General features: G+C 38.5%; 1 protein-coding gene and 1 long non-coding RNA gene across 2 annotated transcripts in view; both read left to right on the forward strand.

The window, feature by feature from the left end:
- The window catches only part of LOC126456553 (TGF-beta-activated kinase 1 and MAP3K7-binding protein 3), a 422,096-nt gene that overhangs the window by 338,958 nt on the left and 59,119 nt on the right, over positions 1-24,019 (forward strand). The window lies entirely within an intron of this gene.
- Positions 1-24,019, forward strand: part of LOC126458361 (uncharacterized) — a 37,721-nt gene that overhangs the window by 6,406 nt on the left and 7,296 nt on the right. Inside the window, exon 2 of the long non-coding RNA XR_007585623.1 lies at positions 1,951-2,002. This is a non-coding gene — a long non-coding RNA (uncharacterized LOC126458361). The remainder of the gene's footprint in view (positions 1-1,950; positions 2,003-24,019) is intronic.

Consider the following 24,019-nt stretch of genomic DNA (forward strand, 5'->3'; position numbering starts at 1 on the left):
GAGACAGGTAGTCAGCTGTACATGTTATTTAGAAATGAACTCTGATAGATGAGAGAGGCATGAAGAAATGGGAAAGAGACCATTGACAGAAAGTCTTCTGTAACCTACAAAAATATGCCAAGGATGGTTCTGGCAGAATATAAATAATTTAAAAGTAATGGAGATCACTCACTGAATATTTGAACAGTAGAGGCACACAAGAAAAGAATTGAACTTTGCTAGCTCACACACACAAACGTGCATCTACCTTGTGCTGGTTGAACCCACAGTGCTGGGCCTGCACTTCAGCAGGTAGAGTGGCGTGAAGATTAGTATCAGGTGGGTTGGGCAAAGGAAGAAAGAGGCTGGAAGTGGCAGGAGGAGATGGGGAGGGGTAGCTGATCGCTTGCAGGGAGGCACCAGGTGTGCAGGATAGGAAAGTGGGAAGGAGATGATGTACCTGCACGAGATGGGAATGAAACATACTGACACCAGAACTGCTGGGTTGTGTGGTGCACGATGACAGTGATGTGGAAGCATGGATTGGGAGGGGGTGCTGGGCAGAGGTAGTAGAGACTGTAGGGCAGAGGGTGTGGATGCCATAGCTAGTAGAGATTGAGATCAAGGGGATTATGGGAGCAAAGGAAATGTTGCAAGGATAACTCCCATCTGTGTAACTCAGAAAGCTGGTACTAGGAGGACAGATCCAGATGCACGGGTTGTGAAGCAGCCACTGAACTTGACCTTGTTGTGCTCAGCAGCGTGCTCTATTTGGTAGCACCTCCCTCCGAACCATTAGCTATCCCTTTCCACTCCTCTACCTGCTTCTTGCCTCTTTCTTCCTCTACCCAGCCCACTTGACACAATCTCTCATTCTAGTCTATTTGCCGAACTACAGTCCTTCAGCCAGCACAGTGTAGCTGCATAGGTGTGTGTGTGTGTGTGTGTGTGTGTGTGTGTGTGAAATCTATCAAAGTTTTCATTCTTTTTTGTGTACCTGTTGATGACTCAACATCTCTGCTATTCGGTGAGTGGTCCCCTTTACTCCTAAATTACTCATGTGACCTACAGGAAGATATAACACAATTTTGAAGAAGTAAATTGTCCAGAATTATGAAAAGGAAAGTTACTACTCACCATATAGTGGAGATGCTGAGTTGCAGATAGGCATAACGAAAACACTTACAAATAAAGGTTTCAGCCTATAAGGCCTTCATAAAAACATAGACACACACACACACACACACACTCACGCAAACGCATCTCACACACATGACTGCAGTCTAAGGCAACTGTAGCCACACTTGTGTGGCTACAGTTGCCTTAGACTGCAGTCATATTTGCGTGAGTTGCATTTGTGTGTGTGTGTGTAGGCCGTACAGGCTGAAAGCTTTATTTGTAACAGTTTTTTTTTGTTATGCTTATCTGTGACTCAGCATCTCCACTATTAGGTGAGTAGCATCTTTCCTTTTCATAGTACTGTATACCTTAAACCTATTTTGGAAAGTAACAACATTGTGAAAGTAGCTCATATTCTCTAGCAAGCCTTAATAAATCACTGTTACATAAAAACATGGATGAATTTTAACTTTTCTTTTTCATCAGTACACATAAATCAAAGGCCACACATGTTGTACATTCAGTGCCCAACCATATGCCACCACAAATTCCAGTGAACTTCAATGTCAATAGATGTTAAACCCTAAACCTTGTTCCTTCAGTTTGGCTTGTTATACAGGAAATGGAACTTGCCCTTGTTGCATGTCCCCATTACTTTCCATTTCCAGATATCCAAGAGAAATGTGAAATTCTCTAACTGTTGTAGTGCACTGTCTTTTCTCCCATTACAAATGGTACTTCATGATGATTTAATAACAGTTATCTTAATATTCAGGTACAGCTTGACATGTTTCACATATAGTTGTTGGCATTATAATAGTTAGCAGGCTGCAAATAATTTCTTTGTTCTAGGAGTGCTTCGCAGTTGGGTTGTCTGAAGCTTGTTTGGTGGAGGCTGCCCAAGGTACTATTCGCTTCTGTTTTGTCTGCTAACTTAACACAAGGTACTGCAGCTATACCAGCATGTTTTATCCTCCAAGAGCATAGTAGTAACCCACAAATAGACTTCTCACACTTTGATGATAGAGGTAATAGTTTTTATTAATAAAATATCAAATTTCCACAGTGCATCAGGCAGTACTATCTAATCATACAGTGCAGACTGTCGCTGGCAGTATTTGCTTTTTCAGTGATATTTGTTTTATGGGCATTATGCCTTTGTCCAAGGCATATTTCTCTGCCTACTCTTCCAATACTGGGGTTATTATCGGAGGCTATAACAGCTCAAAAAGCAGTTACAATCTCAAGCAAACCCAGCAAACCGAACTTGCTGAGCTTGTTCGATATCGTAACTGCTTTCTGAGTTGTTAAAGTTTCTGATGACGGGTCCAGCATAGGAGGACGAAACATTAGGCAGAGAAATATGCCTTGGACCATGACCTAATACCCATAAAACAAATATCAACAGGAAGTATTACTGGTGTCTAATGGCTTTTTTCCAAATGATGCAAATGAACAAATGAATCATAAGAACATATTTAATATATAAAACAAGGGAAAGGCAACCATTCACCTATTGCAAATTGAAGTGTGAAGCACAGAAAACAATATTCATCTCAGCTTTTGAGTACTAGCTCTTTTTCCACCAGAAGTACACACATTCACACACAGACATTCAAACATATGCTCTCGTGGCCATAGAAAGACTAATTATTGATACTTGATAATTGCGGGCAGTTGCCTGAGCTGATAGAGGTGGGGAGGGGTTCAGTTGGACACAAGGAGGGGGTAGCAGGACAGGGGCAGGTCTTTGGACAGATGATTCCACAGCTGCACAACAATATGAAAAGAGTACAGAGATTAGAAAAAATGAAATACAGGAAGAGGGAGATGGGAAGGAAGGGAGGGGGAAAGTGGAGGGGAAAGAGACAGAAAGCTGAAGATGAAAATGAAGAAACAGAGGGCCAAAAGAAGAGAGAGGAGTTGAAAGGGGTGGGAGAGAAGAGAGAGAATTCCCACATGGGGGGTTGGAAGTGTGGTGGGAGAAGGCAGAGTGCAATCTGGATGGAGAAGGAGTTGGGAAGACAGAAAGAAGAAGGGAAAAGTTAAAGGCAGGCAGTGAGAACAGGCTAGTGGAGGTTGAGGCCAGGGGGATTGTGAGGGCACAAAACTTTCTTCCTTCTGTGCACACCACTTCTTCTCCATTCAGATTTTGCACTGCCTTCTTCCATTACTCTTCCTCTTCTGCTTCCACCCTGTGGACTTTCTCCTTCCCTCCTCCACCCCCCCCCCCCCCCTCTCTCTCTCTCCACTTTTCAACACTTCTCCCTTTTCTCACCCCTTCCTTTCTCCCTTTTCATCTTCACTTTTCACACTTTTTCCCCATCTCCTTTTTGCCCTCCCTTCCCCCCTCTCCCTCTTCCTAAATCTCTTTTTGCTCTGTACTCTTTTCATCTTTTTGTGTGGCCACAGAGTCAGACTTACCACTTTCTCACTACTCCCTCCTTGAATTCTTCCTTACCCCTTCCTACCTCCACCAGCTCAGGCAACTGCTTTCAGTAATCAAGTATCAATAATCAGTCTTCTCATGACCACAGGAATGTGCATTTGGGGACCTGTGTAGTTGTGTGCGCGCATGTGTGTACTTCTGTTAGAAAAAGACGTAGTGCTCAAAAGCTAGTGTGAATGCTGTTTTCTGTTAAGTGTTTCTGTGCTCCACGCATTGATCTGCTGTAGGTGAGTGGTTGCCTTTCTCTTATTTTATGCATTAATCTGTCCTTGAATTTCCCTGATTGTTGTGAGAATGTATTTAATAAACAACAATCTTACTGGTATGTCTATGCAAATATTAACAAAAACTGCCTGGTAAATTAAGATGCCTGTTAAAAAATGCAATGAAAATTAATTTCTCAGAAATAATGACATATTTATTATTAAATTATAATACACATTAAGATACAGTATCAATACATGAAATTTTCAAGGTAGTGTTACATTTTATTACATTGCATTGGTCATATTCTATCGATTCTGCAGAGAGAGGTCTCAGGCATGTAGAAAGAAGTCAATGATGAACATTTTATGAGGTACAATTAGTACAATGTAATACACTGAAATAGCTTAACATTATGAAAGGCTGTTGTATTACATGATATTTATAATATAACTTAAGACAGTACTTTTAAAAGTTTATGCGGAGATACTCTCCAATGGAATAGAAGGAGCTGCATAACAAAAGGTTCTTAAACTTAGTCATAAACTCCATGTCATTACCTACATGGCACTTAATATGCTCTGGAAGACTGTAATACTTCATTCATTTGTTCATTACGTTCCATCAGCCCCACTAAGAAGGAAAAACCTTCAGGATATACATTAACAGAAGAGAGGCAAATCACAGAAACTTAATCTGCATAGTGATTATTAACAATAAACTAAAACTATACTGATAATACTATTTGTGCTTCTGCTAGCTACATTTATTTGAGCATACTAGAAAGAAAACTTCTGCTTTTGTTGCCTCTTCAGTTACACCAAATGGCTGATGTTTATTTCATATAGGGAGCTTAATATTTATTTGATTACATTGGAATTTTTTAAAGAAAGTAGTTACTTACTATGCATCTTTTAACAAAAAGTCCTATTTACAGTAGGCCTAGTTTAGTGCAATTGTACACTGAACACAGCTTTGTAGCTACTAATGTATGTTTTAAGTTGTCTTTTGAACAGGTTGAGATTGTCAGTTCTCTTCTTTGTGTGTAGGAGATTCTTAAATACTTGTGCACCAGAGTACATACCTCCGCTCTGAACCCTAGACAAGGAGGCAAAGCCATCATCATTGTCATGTTACGTACAAGGATTAGGCATATGCTTGTGCCATCTTCATAGGATTCATGTCCATCATTTCCTTTGTCAACTTGCATCTCTCCTTCCTTTCAATCTGTAGTTCATAATTTCCCAGTCTTTCATATTTCATTCTATTCACAAGGAGACAAAGTCTACATGGAAATTATTTTGTATCTTGTGTTGTGTTTATATACATCACTGTTCAGCTTAAAGTGAGTTTTTTGTAACAAAATACACTAAGGAGTTAATAAATTGGGAAGTGAGTAAAAAATTTGAGAAGTGCTATTACATATTTTACATAATATTCTCATTGGTCACTTCTGATGAATAAACACTTTATTTAATAGGTGTAAAATAAAGCATAGGACTGTAGACAGAGAGAAGCTGTGTGAAACACATTTGGCTGTCAAGAGAGCAATGTGTGATGCCTTTTATGATTATCATAGCAGAATATTGTCAAATGATCTTTCGCAAAACCCAAAAAAAACTGGTCATATATAAAGGTTGTTAGTGGCACCAAAGTTAGTATCAAGTCCCCAGCGAATGAGCAGGAACTGAAATTGAGGATAGCAAAGCAAAAGTGAACAGCTTATCTCTGTTTTCCAGTGTTCCTTTACAAAGGAAACCATAGGAGAATTTCTACAATTCGATCCTTGTACCACTAAACAGATGAATTAAATGCGTATTAGTGTCAGTGGTGTTGGGAAACATCTGAAATCATTAAAATTGAACAAAGCTCCAGGGCCCGGTGGAATCCATGTCAGATTCTGTACTGAATTAGTGGCCCTCTCCTAACTACAATCCATCATAGATCCCTCAAACAAAAAACTGTGACCAGTAGTTTGAAGAGAGCACAAGTCACATCTGTTAACAACAGTGGTAATAGACGTGATCCCCAATACTACCATCCAATATCCTTAACATCCACTTGTAGAATCTTAGAACATATTTTGAGCTCAAATGTAATGAGGTATCTTGAACAGAATGACTGCATCCATCCCAACCAGCATAGATACTAAAAACATCATTCATGAGAAACTCAACTTGCAATTTTCTCACATGACATACTGAAAGCTTTGAATGAAGGCAGCCATGTAGATGCAGTGTTTCTTGAATTCTGAAAAGCATTTGACTCAGTATCACATCTATGCTTGTTGTCAAAACTTCAATCATATGGGGTACAAGTGAAATTTGTGACTGGATTGAGGACATCTTGGTTGAGAGGATTCAGCATGTTTTCTTGGATGGACAGCCACTGTCAGATACAGAAGTAACTATGGATGCAGCCCAGGGAAGTGTGTTGGGACCCTTGCTGTTCATGTTGTACATTAATGATCTTGCAGATGATGCATGTATCTACACTCCTGGAAATGGAAAAAAGAACACATTGACACCGGTGTGTCAGACCCACCATACTTGCTCCGGACACTGCGAGAGGGCTGTACAAGCAATGATCACACGCACGGCACAGCGGACACACCAGGAACCGCGGTGTTGGCCGTCGAATGGCGCTAGCTGCGCAGCATTTGTGCACCGCCGCCGTCAGTGTCAGCCAGTGTGCCGTGGCATACGGAGCTTCATCGCAGTCTTTAACACTGGTAGCAAGCCGCGACAGCGTGGACGTGAACCGTATGTGCAGTTGACGGACTTTGAGCGAGGGCGTATAGTGGGCATGCGGGAGGCCGGGTGGACGTACCGCCGAATTGCTCAACACGTGGGGCGTGAGGTCTCCACAGTACATCGATGTTGTCGCCAGTGGTCGGCGGAAGGTGCATGTGCCCGTCGACCTGGGACCGGACCGCAGCGACGCACGGATGCACGCCAAGACCGTAGGATCCTACGCAGTGCCGTAGGGGACCGCGCCGCCACTTCCCAGCAAATTAGGGACACTGTTGCTCCTGGGGTATCGGCGAGGACCATTCGCAACCGTCTCCATGAAGCTGGGCTACGGTCCCGCACACCGTTAGGCCGTCTTCCGCTCACGCCCCAACATCGTGCAGCCCGCCTCCAGTGGTGTCGCGACAGGCGTGAATGGAGGGACGAATGGAGACATGTCGTCTTCAGCGATGAGAGTCGCTTCTGCCTTGGTGCCAATGATGGTCGTATGCGTGTTTGGCGCCGTGCAGGTGAGCGCCACAATCAGGACTGCATACGACCGAGGCACACAGGGCCAACACCCGGCATCATGGTATGGGGAGCAATCTCCTATACTGGGCGTACACCACTGGTGATCGTCGAGGGGACACTGAATAGTGCACGGTACATCCAAACCGTCATCGAACCCATCGTTCTACCATTCCTAGACCGGCAAAGGAACTTGCTGTTCCAACAGGACAATGCACGTCCGCATGTATCCCGTGCCACCCAACGTGCTCTAGAAGGTGTAAGTCAACTACCCTGGCCAGCAAGATCTCCGGATCTGTCCCCCATTGAGCATGTTTGGGACTGGATGAAGCGTCGTCTCACGCGGTCTGCACGTCCAGCACGAACGCTGGTCCAACTGAGGCGCCAGGTGGAAATGGCATGGCAAGCCGTTCCACAGGACTACATCCAGCATCTCTACGATCGTCTCCATGGGAGAATAGCAGCCTGCATTGCTGCGAAAGGTGGATATACACTGTACTAGTACCGACATTGTGCATGCTCTGTTGCCTGTGTCTATGTGCCTGTGGTTCTGTCAGTGTGATCATGTGATGTATCTGACCCCAGAAATGTGTCAATAAAGTTTCCCCTTCCTGGGACAATGAATTCACGGTGTTCTTATTTCAATTCCAGGAGTGTATAAACTGCTTAAATATTCAGTCAGATTTTGATAAGATTTCAAAGTTGTGCAAACATCAGTAACTTGCTTTAAATGTTCAGAAATGTGAAACTGCGCTCTGCAAGAGTGTTACAGAGATGGTGAAGAAACTAAACTGGCAGACTACTGACAACAGATGTAAACTGTCCTGAGAAAGTCTACAAATAAAGTTTCAAGAATGGGCTTTAACTGATGATTTTGTAAATATACTACTACCCATATGTATCACTTGTAATCTTACCCTCCCACACATCACCAATAAATTTTCAGTCAATTCATTAGTTACAAGAGCTTCGAGAGGCGTAAGATACACAAAAAAACTGTTTTACTTATCTTCATTTTCTTTTTCTTGGCTGCAGTACATCTACGGGTAGATTCTTGAGGCTGTAATTTTCACTTTGTGAGTTCCAGTTGACAAGATAATTGATGAAGAAATTTCTGTTTCTATGACTTTTTTATTTTACCCATTCTTCTATGTCACACTGTCTTTACAATCTCCACTTTCGAAAACAAATTCACATTGTTATTGCCAAAATTAAAAAACATGTCCAATTTCATCAGAGGCATGCCCACTACTACTACTACTACTACTACTACTAAATTCATTCTGCGGTACTAACACATTCCAAACAGTTTACAAAACAAAATAGTTTACAAACTTTCTTGACAAAAGAAGAATCATCACCAAGTTATATCATTATTTTGTAAGTGAATCCAGAAATAAATTAAATGATTAGCATTAGATTGTGCAATTAATAATATGAATTTTAAGTATGCCAGATATTTTGTAATCCCAAATATTTCTAAAAGAAGAATAATTCAAGCTATACAAACAGAGCCTTTAACTATTGATTGTAACAAATTAATTTCTTTTTATACACATCAGCCTGAAACACAACACATCTTATACAAAATCACATGAAACTCTTTCAGTGAAACAGCCAAGATAATGTTCACCTATACAAAATTTGAAAATATCCCTGGTATCGGCTATTTCTATAAGGGAAGGTAATTGTGGCAGACTACAAGGCTTGCCAAACAGTGCAAAAAATTATCCCTAGAGATAGATTACAGACGTATAGAAGTATCTGATACATAACATATTACATAGAACACAAGAAAAATATCTATTATACCAGTCACAATCTATACCTATATCAGGATATGGTATTCAGATCTGTGGAACAAGTCACAAGACAATTGATACAAGGTCAATACTACAACATTGCAACTCTAAACTATACAAATAAATACAGAGATATGGTAAATTGTTAGAATTACAAATTGTAAGTTTACATCCATAAAGTCTTTAAAAGAGAAGAGAAAAATTTCAGAGCCTAAGTGTACTATGAGTGAGCCGACTCGAAAAACTCACAATGACAGGTACAGACCAGAAGAATATGCTCAACCATGAGTAGGCATATAACACAAAATCAATCAGCCACATAAACCAGAGTATTTGAGGATTTGTTGACTCATGCTTCTGCCATTTTTTCCCTAACTTTTGAGGCTTTAATGAAACAAATTGGTTACACATGTATCATTCAAAGTTTTTTCCATCACTGGCCACTACTATCTCCAATCTTTCGGGCAGTGTACGAATCCCGCATTGAAAAAATTGTTCATCTTTGAAGCGATCCACGAATTGATCCAATTTGTGACTTCTTCATGAGATTGGAAGTGTTGGTGAGCCAGGCCATGTGCCATTGATCTAATCAGGTGATAGTCAGAGGGAGCAATGTCTTTTAATGCTCTGCTCAAATGCATTAATTGCATTCAATAACGAGCACCTGTGATTGTTTCACTTGGTTTTAACACCTCATAGTACACAACACTGAGCTGGTCCCACCAAATGCAGAACATGATCTTGGAGCCATGAATAATCGGTTTGGCTGTCGATGTGGAAGCATAGCTGGGATATCCTAATGATTTTTTGCATTTTGGGTTATCGTAATGGACCCATTTTTTGTCCTCGGTCACAGTGTGATGCAGAAATCCCTTCCGTTTTTGCCTCTGAAGCAACTGTTCACAAACACACAAATGCCGTTCAATGTCTCTTGGTTTCATCTCACACAGGACCCAAAGTTCCATCTTTCTGAATCATACCCATAGCCTTGAGACATTTTGAAATGGCTTGCTGTGTCACTCCCACTAATCATGCCAATTCTTCTTGAGTTTGATGTGAGTCTTCACTCAGCAATGTCTCCAATTCTACATCTTCAAAAACATTCTCTCTTCCACCACTATGCCAGTCTATTATGTTAAAATCACCGTTCTTGAAGCGTTGAAACCACTCATGACACGTTCTTTCACTAATAGCATCCTTACCATATGTACTTGAGAGCATTCGATGAGACTCAGCTGCTGTTTTCTTCATATTAAAACATAAGAGTAACACCTCCAACAAATGACAAGAATTAGGCTTGTAAACTGATATTTTCAATCAAGAACAACTTCATGATGCAGACAAAAATTGACTAATGTTTAAATGAGTTTATGTTGACTGAGGTCCAAGCTAACTGCCTGATGTCTGTGATTTGTTTCTTTCAAACTCTACTTACTTTTGTTGCCACCTATCGGCAAACGGCGGAAGCAAAGTTGTTCACCTTGTATTAGGGCCTAAGTTTACGATGTGGTGACTGACCCATGAATCCAAACCGAGTACAAACCGGCAAAAAATGTTTCGACACTATAAAATGAAAAAAAGTTCATAATCTACATCTACATCTACATCTACATGATTACTCTGCAATTCACATTTAAGTGCTTGGCAGAGGGTTCATCGAACCACAATCATACTATCTCCCTACCATTCCACTCCCGAACAGCGCGGGAAAAATGAACACCTAAACCTTTCTGTTCAAGCTCTGATTTCTCTTATTTTATTTTGATGATCATTCCTACCCATGTAGGTTGGGCTCAACAAAATATTTTCGCATTCAGAAGAGAAAGTTGGTGACTGAAATTTCATAAGTAGATCTCGCCGCGACAAAAAATGTCTTTGCTTTAATGACTTCCATCCCAACTCGCATGTCATATCTGCCACATTCTCTCCCCTATTATGTGATAATACAAAATGAACTGCCCTTTTTTGCACCCTTTTGATGTCCTCCGTCAATCCCACCTGGTAAGGATCCCACACCGCGCAGCAATATTCTAACAGAGGACGAACGAGTGTAGTGTAAGCTGTCTCTTTAGTGGACTTGTTGCATCTTCTAAGTGTCCTGCCAATGAAACGCAACCTTTGGCTTGCCTTCCCCACAATATTATCTATGTGGTCGTTCCAACTGAAGTTGTTTGTAATTTTTACACCCAGGTAGTTAGTTGAATTGACAGCCTTGAGAATTGTACTATTTATCGAGTAATCAAATTCCAATGGATTTCTTTTAGAACTCATGTGGATCACCTCACACTTTTTGTTACTTAGCGTCAACTGCCACCTGCCACACCATACAGCAATCTTTTCTAAATCACTTTGCAACTGATACTGGTCTTCGGATGACCTTACTAGATGGTAAATTACAGCATCATCTGTGAACAACCTAAGAGAACTGCTCAGATTGTCACCCAGGTCATTTATATAGATCAGGAACAGCAGAGGTCCCAGGACACTTCCCTGGGGAACACCTGATATCACTTCAGTTTTACTCAATGATTTGCCGTCTATTACTACGAACTGCGACCTTCCTGACAGGAAATCACGAATCCAGTCGCACAACTGAGACGATACCCCATAGGCCTGCAGCTTGATTAGAAGTTGCTTGTGAGGAACGGTGTCAAAAGCTTTCCGGAAATCTAGAAATATGGAATCAACTTGAGATCCCCTGTCGACAGCGGCCATTACTTCGTGTGAATAAAGAGCTAGCTGCGTTGCACAAGAACGATGTTTTCTGAAACCATGATGATTACGTATCAATAGATCGTTCCCTTCGAGGTGATTCATAATGTTTGAATAATCATATCAATATGTTCAATTATATGCAAAGAGTAATTTTAAGAAGCATGTAGCCTCAATCAATAGGTGTACATCAGGGGTACCAAAGCAGAGTTAAGCATGAATCTGCCCACAACTCAAGTTCCAATCAGATACAGTATTGCACTACTCAGGATAAATACAGGTAAATAGAGTCATAGTTAGCTTTGAATGATGACATAATCGAGTATCTTGAGGACCAAACTCAGTGTATAAAAGCAGACATGTATTCATCTTGTTATATTGTCTATACTAGTAAATGTCTTCCGCACTATTTGCTAGTTGTCCATACAAACTAACCTACATAAATAAAACCCTAGAAGATTCATTTACAATTGATAAAAAAAATACATGCAGATTTAAAGTTACATAATGTATTGGAAAGTCAATACCGCTACTTGAAAAAACATGCATTTATGTGAAATAACACTGTCTTTAGCAGTCTTGGCTAACAAATCACAAATATACAACACTGATGTAATTGACAGATGCCTGAGTACATCACCCAGCACCCATGACATCTAGCAAGCTGACTGGTTCAGCAGAGTACATACATACTGCAGTGTGGGGAGTGGACCCGCCCACATCTCTCATTTTTCTCCTTAGAGTTCATATCACATGCTCCAATGGATAAATAACTTCCTGTCTAGCATCCACATCAAATCTTGAAACATTGTTTTGTGTACCAAATAAGCTGTTCAATACCTTTTTCACATCACATGAAATATGCTCTCCCTATTCATTTTTCAAAGTCAGTTAGGGGGATTTATATCAGAAATGATTAAAAAAACAGAGTTAAGTGAAATGAAAGAAGAAAATTAACTAAAAAAGTGATACAGACAGATTATACTACGATACTATTCCTAATTTCTGCAGTACAGATTATGAACATTGTCCCATTTCAAAATTGCAAAAGCATCTATTCATTTTGCCTCATGGCATATATGTATCAAATTCTAAAGCACAAATATATTACAGCACATAATTATATACTGTATCAGAGATTTTAACTCAATCAATAGATAAGACAGAACTGTAGAAATCACATGATCTTACATACTAAATTCCAGACAAACAAAATACAGTTATATAGTCTTATAAATTTACTAACATAGTGTATATTTTCTTCTAGAATAGGTATCAGTGTGCATTCATGTTCATAGGTCTTGTCCTCTATGTACTAAATGTTAACAGTACTTGACATTTTACATACTTGCTTTGCTTACCTGTAGCTCCTCTTATCTTTACATGTGTAATGGACATTTCCACAAAATTCTTACTAAACTGGATCTTGTCTTTAAATTGTTCGGATATACCACAAATCAATCAAGCAGTTCTCTTCCCATTAATCAATCTTAATCTTAATGTAAGGACATCCAAAATCTGAATCATCATCTTTGTTATTAGACATATGAGAACCCATATGAGCAAGAACTTTAGCAAAGAAAACTTGCTAACATTTAGTGAGAAGCTAAAAGAGAAAACATGGCCTTTTGATCATTGTAACTCAAGTGATTTCCACCTAGACTCTGCAGCAATAAAATAATAAATAAAGTAAAGTGGATTACCCAGGGCATAAAAATTTCCAGTGTACGGAAAAGGCAATTGTACAGAGTACTGAAGTATAACAAAGATATTGATTTCATTAAACATGTAAGACTCTATACAACCATATTTAAAAGAGTTGTCAGGGCAGCAAAACAACTGGCAAATAACAGGCTAATATTAAATAATAAAAATAAGACAAAGGCTATGTGGTCAGTCATTAAATCTGAGTTAGGTGTTAAAGCCTGTAACCAAGAAATTCCAAAAATTGACATTGAAGGAAGTACTATTGTACATCCAACTCAAATACCAGATTACTTTAATGAATTCTTTATAAATGTAGAAAAGTCTGATGTAGTAGTAGTAGTAGTAGAAGAGGGGTTTTGTGGGCGCACGACAGCAAGGTCTTCAGCGCTCTGATGTAGATGTAACAGATTTTCACAACAAAGTAAATCACTTTGGCCTAGGTGAAAACTCTGAAAACTTTACAAACTTCTTAAAAGTTTCTGTGGAGGATGCAGAAAATGATATTCTAACATTAATAAACAAAAAGCCTGCAGGGTGGGATGGAATACCCACCAAAGTTATTAAAGTGGTACACAATAGAATTGCAAACCCACTAGCTCAAATAATAAATTAATGTTTTGAAGAGGGCTGTTTCGCAGAAGAACTGAAATATTCTGAAGTCAAACCACTCTTCAAGAAGGGATCAAGAGTGATCATGGGAAATTATCATCCTATCTCGACTATCCCAGTCCTATCTAAAATATTTGAAAAATTTGCTGTTGCACGAATCCAAAACTTCATTGCAAAATATTCTGTTATTCTAAACAATCAATTTGGTTTTCAGCAGGGGAAAACACCATAGATGCAGTAAACAGTTTCATTGAGAAAATAAGTACATCATTAGACAAGAGAAAAAGGTGGCAGGAATTTTCTGTGATCTCACAAAGGTGTTTGATTCTGTAAACCATGAATTACTTATTTACAAAATTGAAAAGTATGACATTAGCAGCAGTGCCCTACAATGGCTTAAATCCTTCTTATCCAACAGAAAGCAAAGAGTTAGCATTTCTTCAGATGGCACATATTATTTTTCTGACTGGGAAAAAAAATATATATATATATATATATATATATATATATATATATATATATATATATATATATATATATATATATATCAGGGTGTTCCACAAGGCTGCATATTAGGCCCAGTCCTATTTCTCTTTTATGTTAATGACTTACCATTAAATATCAGGTCCCCATCAGTTCTGATCACAGATGAAACTTCTGTCTTAGTCGAAGATCAGGACTCAGAAAAAATTCCCAAATCTGTGATCAGTATCCTCAGTACCTTAGAAACTTGGTTTCAGCTAAATGGGTTGAATCCAAGCATATCTAAGACTCACGTGATGCAGGTCAAAACCAAACAGTCAAAATGTGAGCAGATTAAGATTGTACATGACAAAGGTATAGAAGAAGTTGACTCAGTAAAATTCTTAGGTTTAAATGTAGATAAAAGTTTGAGCTGGCAGGCACACATTGAATGCCTGGCAAACAAACTGAGCAGCTTTGCATTCGCATTGCAAATATTATCAATTGCAACTGACATCGACACATGAAAAGTAGCACATACAGGCTACTTCGAATCCATTATTAGGTATGGTATTGATTTTTGGGGTAACTTGACATAGTGTGGATACTAAAAATACAGAAAAAAATCTTGCGAAATATGTGCACTGCAAATCACAAAGAACCATGTCGACCATTATTTAGAAAACTTAAAATATTAACTCTGCCATCCTTATACATATATGAGATTATTATATTTTTGTACACCAGACATGATGATACTCATCATCATCACTAGCATCATCATATTCTTCCAAAATTACTTCATCAACAACATCATTAACAACACAAGTCTCATCCCCATCAAAGTCACACACCTCACCTACATTCATTTGCAATAAGCTACTAGTCTCAGACTTACCACCTTCAGTCATTTCACAGCACTCATTCACATCTACATCAAAAATACCACCTAATTCAGATCTAATTCCATCATTACCTGTTTCACATACATCAATAACACTGTTTTCTGACCAAGAGAAGAAATCGTTAGTACACACTACATCAAAATTCTCATTTCTCTCACATTTTGGTTTGTGATTAGTACCTACATCACTATAATTAAACATAGTATTTCAAAACTTGCTTCAAAACATAAATGAGAAATCTGATGTTCCTTCTGTTCAACTTCAGATACCTGTGCCACATTATTAACACTGTTATTATTGTCTATTTCAAGTGTAAATTGGAGGTCCTGTGGTGGTTGTGTTTCCTCACCCTAAAACTGTGGACCTTCATTGAGGCGAACTGCTGTTTCCCAAGTAGTTACCTCTATGATTGTTTCTCCTATTAAATTTCCCATGATTATCCCCATTATTCCTATTCTGTTGATGTTCAAAATTTCTGTCTCTATTAACATTTTGACCCTGATAGAAGTTACCATTATCTCTGTTTCTGTAGTTGTTATCATTGTGATCTCTATCATGTTGATTGTTATGGTACATGTTCCTTTTTACTGCCCTATCCAGCCTGTCAACATATCATAAAAACTGTTCAAGACGATTGTCTGGTCTGTGCACTAAATCCCACTGCAACCACTCTGGTAATCTCCTTTTGAGTGCGTCAATCAAAGTCATTTTGTCAAATGGTTTGTCAAGGTGTGTTAATTTCTTAGGTTGATTCTTACAAAACTCTTTCAGAGTACTGTTCCTATTCCTATAACTAGGACCATTCAGAAATTCACTTTTAATTCTCCCCTGTTCAGCTTCCGACCAAAATTTATTTAAAGAGCTCTTTTTGAAACTTTGATATGTTTTCCAGTGACTTAAATTTAGATTTACCCAAGCCTTCGAGATATCATTTAAAAAATTTAGTTTTTGATTGTCCCTCATGCCTGACACAAAACTATCTCTACAGTGGTGCAGAAAATCCACTGGATGTAAATTGTCTGATCAGAACCTTTTGATTGGAGTGTTGGACCATGCAACACTAGATTTTTGGGATACAATTTTCCTGAACTGCTGAAATTTTTTGATCTAAAACATTTACATTAGTTAGCATACTAAAATTTTTGATCTAAACTCGTAAAGTTCTGTTCCATTTTTACCACAACAGCCTTCTGTTCAACTCTGACATCATTAACATTCTTTGTCTGTTGTGCAGATTGGGCAACTAACTCATTTTCCAAAACCATAAATTTATTTTCTAGGACACCGACTTTTTCAGTCACATTTTTAATCCCTCTGACAACCCATTTTTTAGCTCTGAAACCTGATTACTAAGTTGGTATATTTGGTATTGTACCCTATCCATGTTATTATTGTTTTCAGTTCTAATTTTGCCAAAATCAACTGCAAAATATCGGTTTTAACTGTTTCTTTGCTGATTACACTTTCTCTTGATTCAAACATGTCTTGGCTGGGTCCTGCAGCTTTCACTTCATCACCACTGCGCTTGCCTCTATTCATTTACCTAGTAATCACATGAGCCCACAAAAAAAAAAAAAAAAAAAAATAAAAAAAAATAAAAAAAAAATAAAAAATAAAAAAAAAAACCACAAATAATTTGTACTTATCTTTTTACTTATTGATGTCCCTCATCATAGTTTTAAAATCCTCTTTCAATTCATCCAGTCCATCATTGTTGATAGTATCTTGTCACTGTTGATACAACTTTGTTGGGCACCTCTCAATCTTCTTTCTTCGAGTGATTGGAGTTTCAAATAAACTGCAATTGACACAAATCACTGTTCTTTCTTCTTCTGCAACAGACAAGACTTCATTACCAGTCAACTGATCCCAGATGATGCCCACAATTGTAATCTTACCCTCCCACACATCACCAGAAAATTTTTAGTCTGTTCATTAGTTTCAAAAGCTTCGAGAGGTGTAAGATATACAAAAAAACTTTTTTACTTATCTTCATTTTCTCATTGTTGGTTGCAGTACGTCTAGGGGAAGATTCTTGAGGCTGCAATTTTGACTTTGTGGGTTCCAGTTGACGTGATAACTGATGAAGAAATTTCTGTTTCTATGATTTCTTTATTTTACCCATTCTTCTATGCCACGCTGTCTTTACAATTTCCACTTTAGAGCACAAATTCACATTGCTATTGCCAAAATTAAAAACATGTCCAATTTCATCAGAGGCATCTGTGGAACAGCTGAGATAATGTTCACTTATACAAGATTTGAAAATATTCCTGGCATCGGCTATTTCTATAAAGAAAGGTAATGTCAGAGGACAGTGTCCCATAGAGATTTTGAAGAAACTGTTATAACTGGTACAATGGGACATATCCTCTGCCATGAAGTTCATAGTGGTTTGCACATTTACATTAGGTGTGCTGCTCCAGAAGCTACTTCCATAAGACAATAAGACATGCTTCTAAGGGCATAACATACTGATATGAGCTTCTTGATTAATGCTTACTTCTGGTGGTAGCAAGTCATTTTTGCTAGTTGGATATCACATAAGTCTTTAAACAATGGAAAGTCCTGGTAGGAATAGCAACAATTATGAAAAGGGTAGATTGCTACTCACTGTAAAGATGACACATAAAGTTGCAGACAGGAACAATGAAAAGACTGTTACACACTGAACTTTTAGCCAAAGCTTTCCTCAGAAAAAAGGAAAAAAAACACACATTCACACAAGCAGGTACATCTCATGCACACATGACCACTATCTCTGGCCATTCTGATGCTTTTGCATTGAACGAAAGCAGCAATCTGGACTGGGGAGGCAAGGGGGATGGATATAAGGTAGGGAAAAGAAGAGTATTGTCTGGTGGAGCATGCAGGGACTAGAAGGTGACAGGGAAAGCCTGCCAGATGCAGCATGTGGCACCAGGAAGCTGTGTGGAAGGGGGAGAGGGATATGGGGAATGGGAAAGCTGACGATCAGAGAGGGGCAAGAACTGGTGGGTGTGTTGGCAGAGAGCAGCACACAACGAGAGTGAGGGCACATGAGTTGGGAGGAGTTGATAAGACATAGGAAACAGAAACAATAGATGGAGATTGTGAGGACAATGAGTTATCATAGGTTGAGAGCAGAATAATTTCAGAAGTGGTCATTCATCATGGTGGTCAGCTGGTTGGTAGCCATAGTCATACCAATATAAAAAAGTGTGCAATTTTTATATTGGTGAGACTACCAACTGGCTATCAACCAGAAAGAATGGCCACTGCCAAACTGTGGTCAAGAGCAAAGTGGACCACCCTGTGGTACAACATGCAGCTGAAAATAACATGCTTGATTTCAATAGCTCCTTCACAACAAGGGCCATCTGGATCCTCCCCTCCACCACCAGTTTTTCTGAACTCTGCAGGTGGCACCAATCCTTACAACATATTCTCTGTTCCTGAAATTATCTCAGCCTCAACTCACAGTAATGCACTGACCCCACACCCTTCACCCGACAGCTTCCACCCCCTCTGTACTATCCCTCCACCCAGTTCATATCCCCACACTCTCATTGTGCATCACTCTCTGACATTGCACCCACCAGTATTTTCCCCTCTCTGCTCCTCTCACTTCCTGGTCCTGGAAAGAGTGAAATAGGTCTTTAATTAGAAATTGTTCATTTGTCTCCAGTTTTATACATAGGTGTTGCTAAATCCATGTGAAATATGCCCTGAGTCATTGATTGATTACAAAGATAATTGAAGGGTAGCTGCATAAAGTCAGCAAAGGATTTTAATGTTCTGCTAGAAATATAGTCATTGAGCACCAAAATTACTACCTTTTAGTTACCCGATAAATTTTAATCTCCTTAGGGGTTGTATTTTTTAAACTAATATTGTTGATGGTGCTTGCAGTGTCTGCACAAGTAAATCTAAAGTATGGGGATTTGGTTGTTTATTGGTGGAAACAGTGTTTGGCATCATTGTGAGGAAGCATCATTGAATTTGACTGCTGACAATTTTAATATGTCACCATTTCTATCACAGCTATTTCTGGGACCTCAATTTCATTTGGCTTGCTATTTTTTATTTCTGCTTTAACAATCTTCCAAAATGTTTTCCCATAATCCCTGTGTGCTTTATTTTTTTAGCATAGTGTGTGTGTGTTTTGCTTTTTTAATGTTTGTGGTGATATTGTTTCAACTCTTGACTACAATTTGTCCTCTGAATTAAGTAAAGCTCTGTCTTACTATCATAAGATACTTTAATTTCAGTTTGTTTTAAGAGAAAACAAAAGTCAAAGATTACCATAGCAACATGTTTAAGAAAGAGTTAGATTTCCATCTACATTATTTGCTTAATATATCTCCCTCCATCCCACCCCAATGCTCTTCCTGTAATTTCTGACTACATGAGTCATTATTTAGATTTCTGCTTTTTTTCTGTGATCTACAGTGAGTATAACTTATTGCAAACATTTGACCATCACAGTCAGGTAAACCAATCACTATTAGTTTGACAGCTAAATCACTGTGGTTTATTGGATCTAAAACTAAATTGTCAGTGAATGTTGCAATCCTCTAATACTCCTGAGAAATTTTACTGCGCATCACTGTTACATACATTAACCTCAGATTTGACTTGCACATCCTTATTATTCAGTTTCTACACTCAGTGACTGCTTTGGATGATTTTCATATATTAAATTCAGTTTTATATGTATATTGTTTTGCATGGTTCCCTCAATAAGCTAATACAGGTTCAAACCACTTATGGGATTGAATGAATTTTCTAATTCCTATTATGCTTTCCACTTAAGCAGTAAAATTCGTTGCCAAAATATAAGAGTCAATAGAATTAAACTAACTGCATTAATTGTGATATATCCAGGAAAGATTGTAACAGTAATAAAAACATGAAATGTTATATGTTGAGAAAGTAGTGCAAATTGCTGCTTTTCCAAAAAATGTCTTTACACCTTTCTAAGCAAACTTTGCCAAGCCATAAGCATCAGTGAAACTTTCAACAAACCTTGAGAGACATCCTTCATCTTCTCACTATAAATGACTTATTTCTCAAGAAGTTGTTTTAATGCAACTGGTAACGATTTAGATTCTCTCTTTGTCTCACTTTTAAGTCTTTAGTCTTTTCCTGTCTCGTGCTAATCGCTTCATAACTAGCACCAAACATCCTCTATAGTCAGCTGTAGATATTCCACTCTTGATTTATCTATACTATTTTCCCCCTTAACTGCTCCTTCCAGTTAATTATTTGTGGATGCCACAGCAGATTTTCCTTCTTCTAGTGCATGTCTTCCATAACCTTCAGTTATACTTACAGTGCTTTTTAATTTTATGTATTCACTTAAAATTTAGCATCCTTTGACAGCGTCACATACTTCCAGTTTCTTCCTTTGCAAACTTCCAATGGTCTACACAATGTTGTGCTCCAGATGTAAACTCTCAGAAAGTACTGCCTTGGCTCCATATTCTGATATGAGTAAAGCTCTTCTATTGAAGAAAGCTTTCTCTGATTGTGCCAGACAACTTCTGATTATCTTTCTTGCGGCAGCTAGTCTGTGAATTTTCCTTCCGAGATAAGAGAATTCATTCACTTCCTCCACTAATGTGTAGCTGCCAATGCCAAGGAAGGCATTATTCTGCTTTGTACTACTATTTGTCACCCTTGTCTTTGCTCCATTTGTCCTTAACCCACATTGTGAGCTAAATATGTTGTCCATGTTTTTCACCAGGTTTTCTAAATCTTCCTTACAAACAACCAGAAGTGCTATGTCATCTGCAGATATTTGCAGTAATATCTGTTCTCCTTGTGCCTATATTTATCTTCTGAAATTTTCTTTCACTTTCTTTACTGCTTCATTCCAAACAAGCTGAACAAAAATAACAATAAACTGCAACCCTTTTGGGAAAGAACAATATTTTGGTCATACTAAAGGTGTCAGTGATTGTTCAAATAAGTTTATTTTCTGGCACTATCATACATAATTTCTACAATTTCTACAAGAAATTACCGGTTTTAGCCATCCTCCAATACTAAAAAAGTGGATGCAATAGTTGACCCCAACCACATTGACAATGTGGTTCTCACAGTGGTTGGAGTGAACTGCTGCACACATTTTACATCTGAAGATGGCTGGTGGCAACTGAAATCAGTAGTGTCTTATTGACATTGTGTGTGGTTGTGCTGGAAAATAAAGAATTAAACTATTTTCAAAACAAACTGCAACCCTGCCTCACACACCTCAGAGTGCAAACCTGTCTTTTGTGACCAAGGGTTTTGTAGATATTGTAAATTTTTTTCTGTCCCTATACTTTAGCCCCAATCTTTTAATGAAAGTGAACATTTTGTTCCACTTTACATTCTCTAACATTTTCTCTAGGTCCATTAATGTCAGGAAGGCGTCCTGATATTTTCAATTTTCTTTCCATTACCAGGGACTGACTGTATCTCTGGTAAATTTTCCCTTCCTGAAACCCAACTGAGCTTCCTGTAGTATATGATCAATTTTTCTTTCTTTTCTTCTGTATATTAGTTTGGCCAGCAGTTTATAAGCATGACTTACCAGATTAATTGTCTGAAACTTTCATATTTATCTGTTTATACCTTCTTTCATTGTTGTTGTTGTTGTTGTTGTTGTTGTCGTCTTCAGTCCAAAGACTGGTTTGATGTAGCTCTCCATGGTACTCTATACTGTGCAACCCTATTCATCTCTGAATAACTACTGAAACTTACATCTACTGCAACTTACATCCTTATAAGTCTGCTTACTGTAGTCATCTCTTGGTATACCTCTATGATTTTTGTATCCAACACTTCCCTCCAATACTACATTGGTGATCCCTTGATGTCTTATGTGTCCTATCAACAGATCCATTCTTCTTGTCAGGTTGTGCCACAAATTTCTTTTCCATCCAATTGATTCAGTACCTTCTCATCAGTTATGTAACCTATCCTTCCCTTCTGTAGCATCACATTTCAAAGGCTTCTAGTCTCCTTTTGTCTAAAGTGTTTATCGCCTATGTTTCACTTCCGTATGTAGCTACACTCCAAAAAACACTTTCAAAAAAGACTTTCTAACATTTAAATCTGTGTTCAACGTTAACACATTTCTCTTCTTCAGAAATGCTTTTCTTGCCATTGCCAGTCTACATTTTATATCCTCACTACTTTGGCCATCATCAGTTTTTTTCTACCCAAATAGCAATACTCATCTATTACTGTGTCTTGTTGCCTAATGTAATTCTTTCAGCATCATCTGATTTAAATTGACAGAATTACATTATCCTTGTTTTGCTTTTGTTGATGTTCATCTTATACCATCATTTTACGACAATGTCCATTCCGCTCAAATGCTCTTCCGTCCTTTTCTGTCTCTGACAGAATTACAATGTCATTGACAAACCTCAAAGTTTTTATTTCTTCTCCCTGGCCTTTAATTCCTGTTCCAGATTGTTCTTTTGTTTCTTTAATGCTTGCTCATTGTATAGAATGAATAACCTCTATGATGAGCTACAATCATGTCTCTCTCCCTTCTTAACCACTGCCTCTTTGTCATACCTCTTGATTCTTATAATTGTTGTCTGGTTTCTGCACAAGTTGTAAATAGCCTTTTGCTCCCTATTTTGCCCTGCTATCTTCAGAATTTCTAAGAGAGCATTCCACTCAACACTGTCAAAAGCTTTCTCTAAGTCTACAAATGCTATAAATGTAGATTTACCTTTCTTAACCTATCTTGTAAGAGAAGTCATAGGGTCAGTATTGTCTCGTGTGTTCCTACATTTCTCCGAAATCCAAACTGTTCTTCCCCATGGTATGCTTCTACCAGTTTTTCCATTCTGCTGTAAAGAATATATGGCTCTGAGCACTATGGGACTCAACTTCTCAGGTCATAAGTCCCCTAGAACTTAGAACTAATTAAACCTAACTAACCTAAGGACATCACAAACATCCTTGCCCGAGGCAGGATTCAAACCTGCGACCGTAGCGGTCTCGCGGTTCCAGACTGCAGCGCCTGGAACCGCACGGCCACTTCGGCTGGCCTGTAAAGAATATATGTTAGTATTTTGCAACTATGTCTTGTTGTTGTTGTGGTCTTCAGTCCTGAGACTGGTTTGATGCAGCTCCCATCCTACCCTATCCTGTGCAAGCTTCTTCATCTATCAGTACTTAATGCAACCTACATCCTTCTGAATCTGCTCCCTCTACAATTTTTACCCTCCACACTGCCCTCCAATGCTAAATTTGTGATCCCTTGATGCCTCAGAACATGTCCTACCAACCCGTCCCTTCTCCTTTCAAGTTGTGCCACAAACTCATCTTCTCCCCAATTCTATTCAATACATCCTCATTAGTTATGTGATCTACCCATCTAATCTTCAGCATTCTTCTGTAGAACCAGATTTAAAAAGCTTCTATTCTCTTCTTGTCCAAACTATTTATTGGCCATGTTTTACTTCCATACATGGCTACACTCCACACAAATACTTTCAGAAACGACTTTCTGACACTTAAATCTATACTCAGAGTTAACAAATTTCTCTTCTTCAGAAACACTTTCCTTGCCATTGCCAGTCTACGTTTTACATCTTCTCTACTTCAACCATCATCAGTTATTTTGCTCCCCAAATAGCAAAACTCCTTTACTACTTTAAGTGTCTCATTTCGTAATCTAATTCCCTCAGCATCACCCAACTTAATTCGACTACATTCCATTATCCTCATTTTGCTTTTGTTGATGTTCATCTTATATCCTCCTTTCAAGACACTTTTCATTCTGTTCAACTGCTCTTCCAAGTCCTTTGCTGTCTCTGACAAAAT

Source organism: Schistocerca serialis, chromosome 2, assembly GCF_023864345.2.
Source record: "Schistocerca serialis cubense isolate TAMUIC-IGC-003099 chromosome 2, iqSchSeri2.2, whole genome shotgun sequence".
In the NCBI taxonomy this organism is placed as follows: Eukaryota; Metazoa; Arthropoda; class Insecta; order Orthoptera; family Acrididae; genus Schistocerca; species Schistocerca serialis.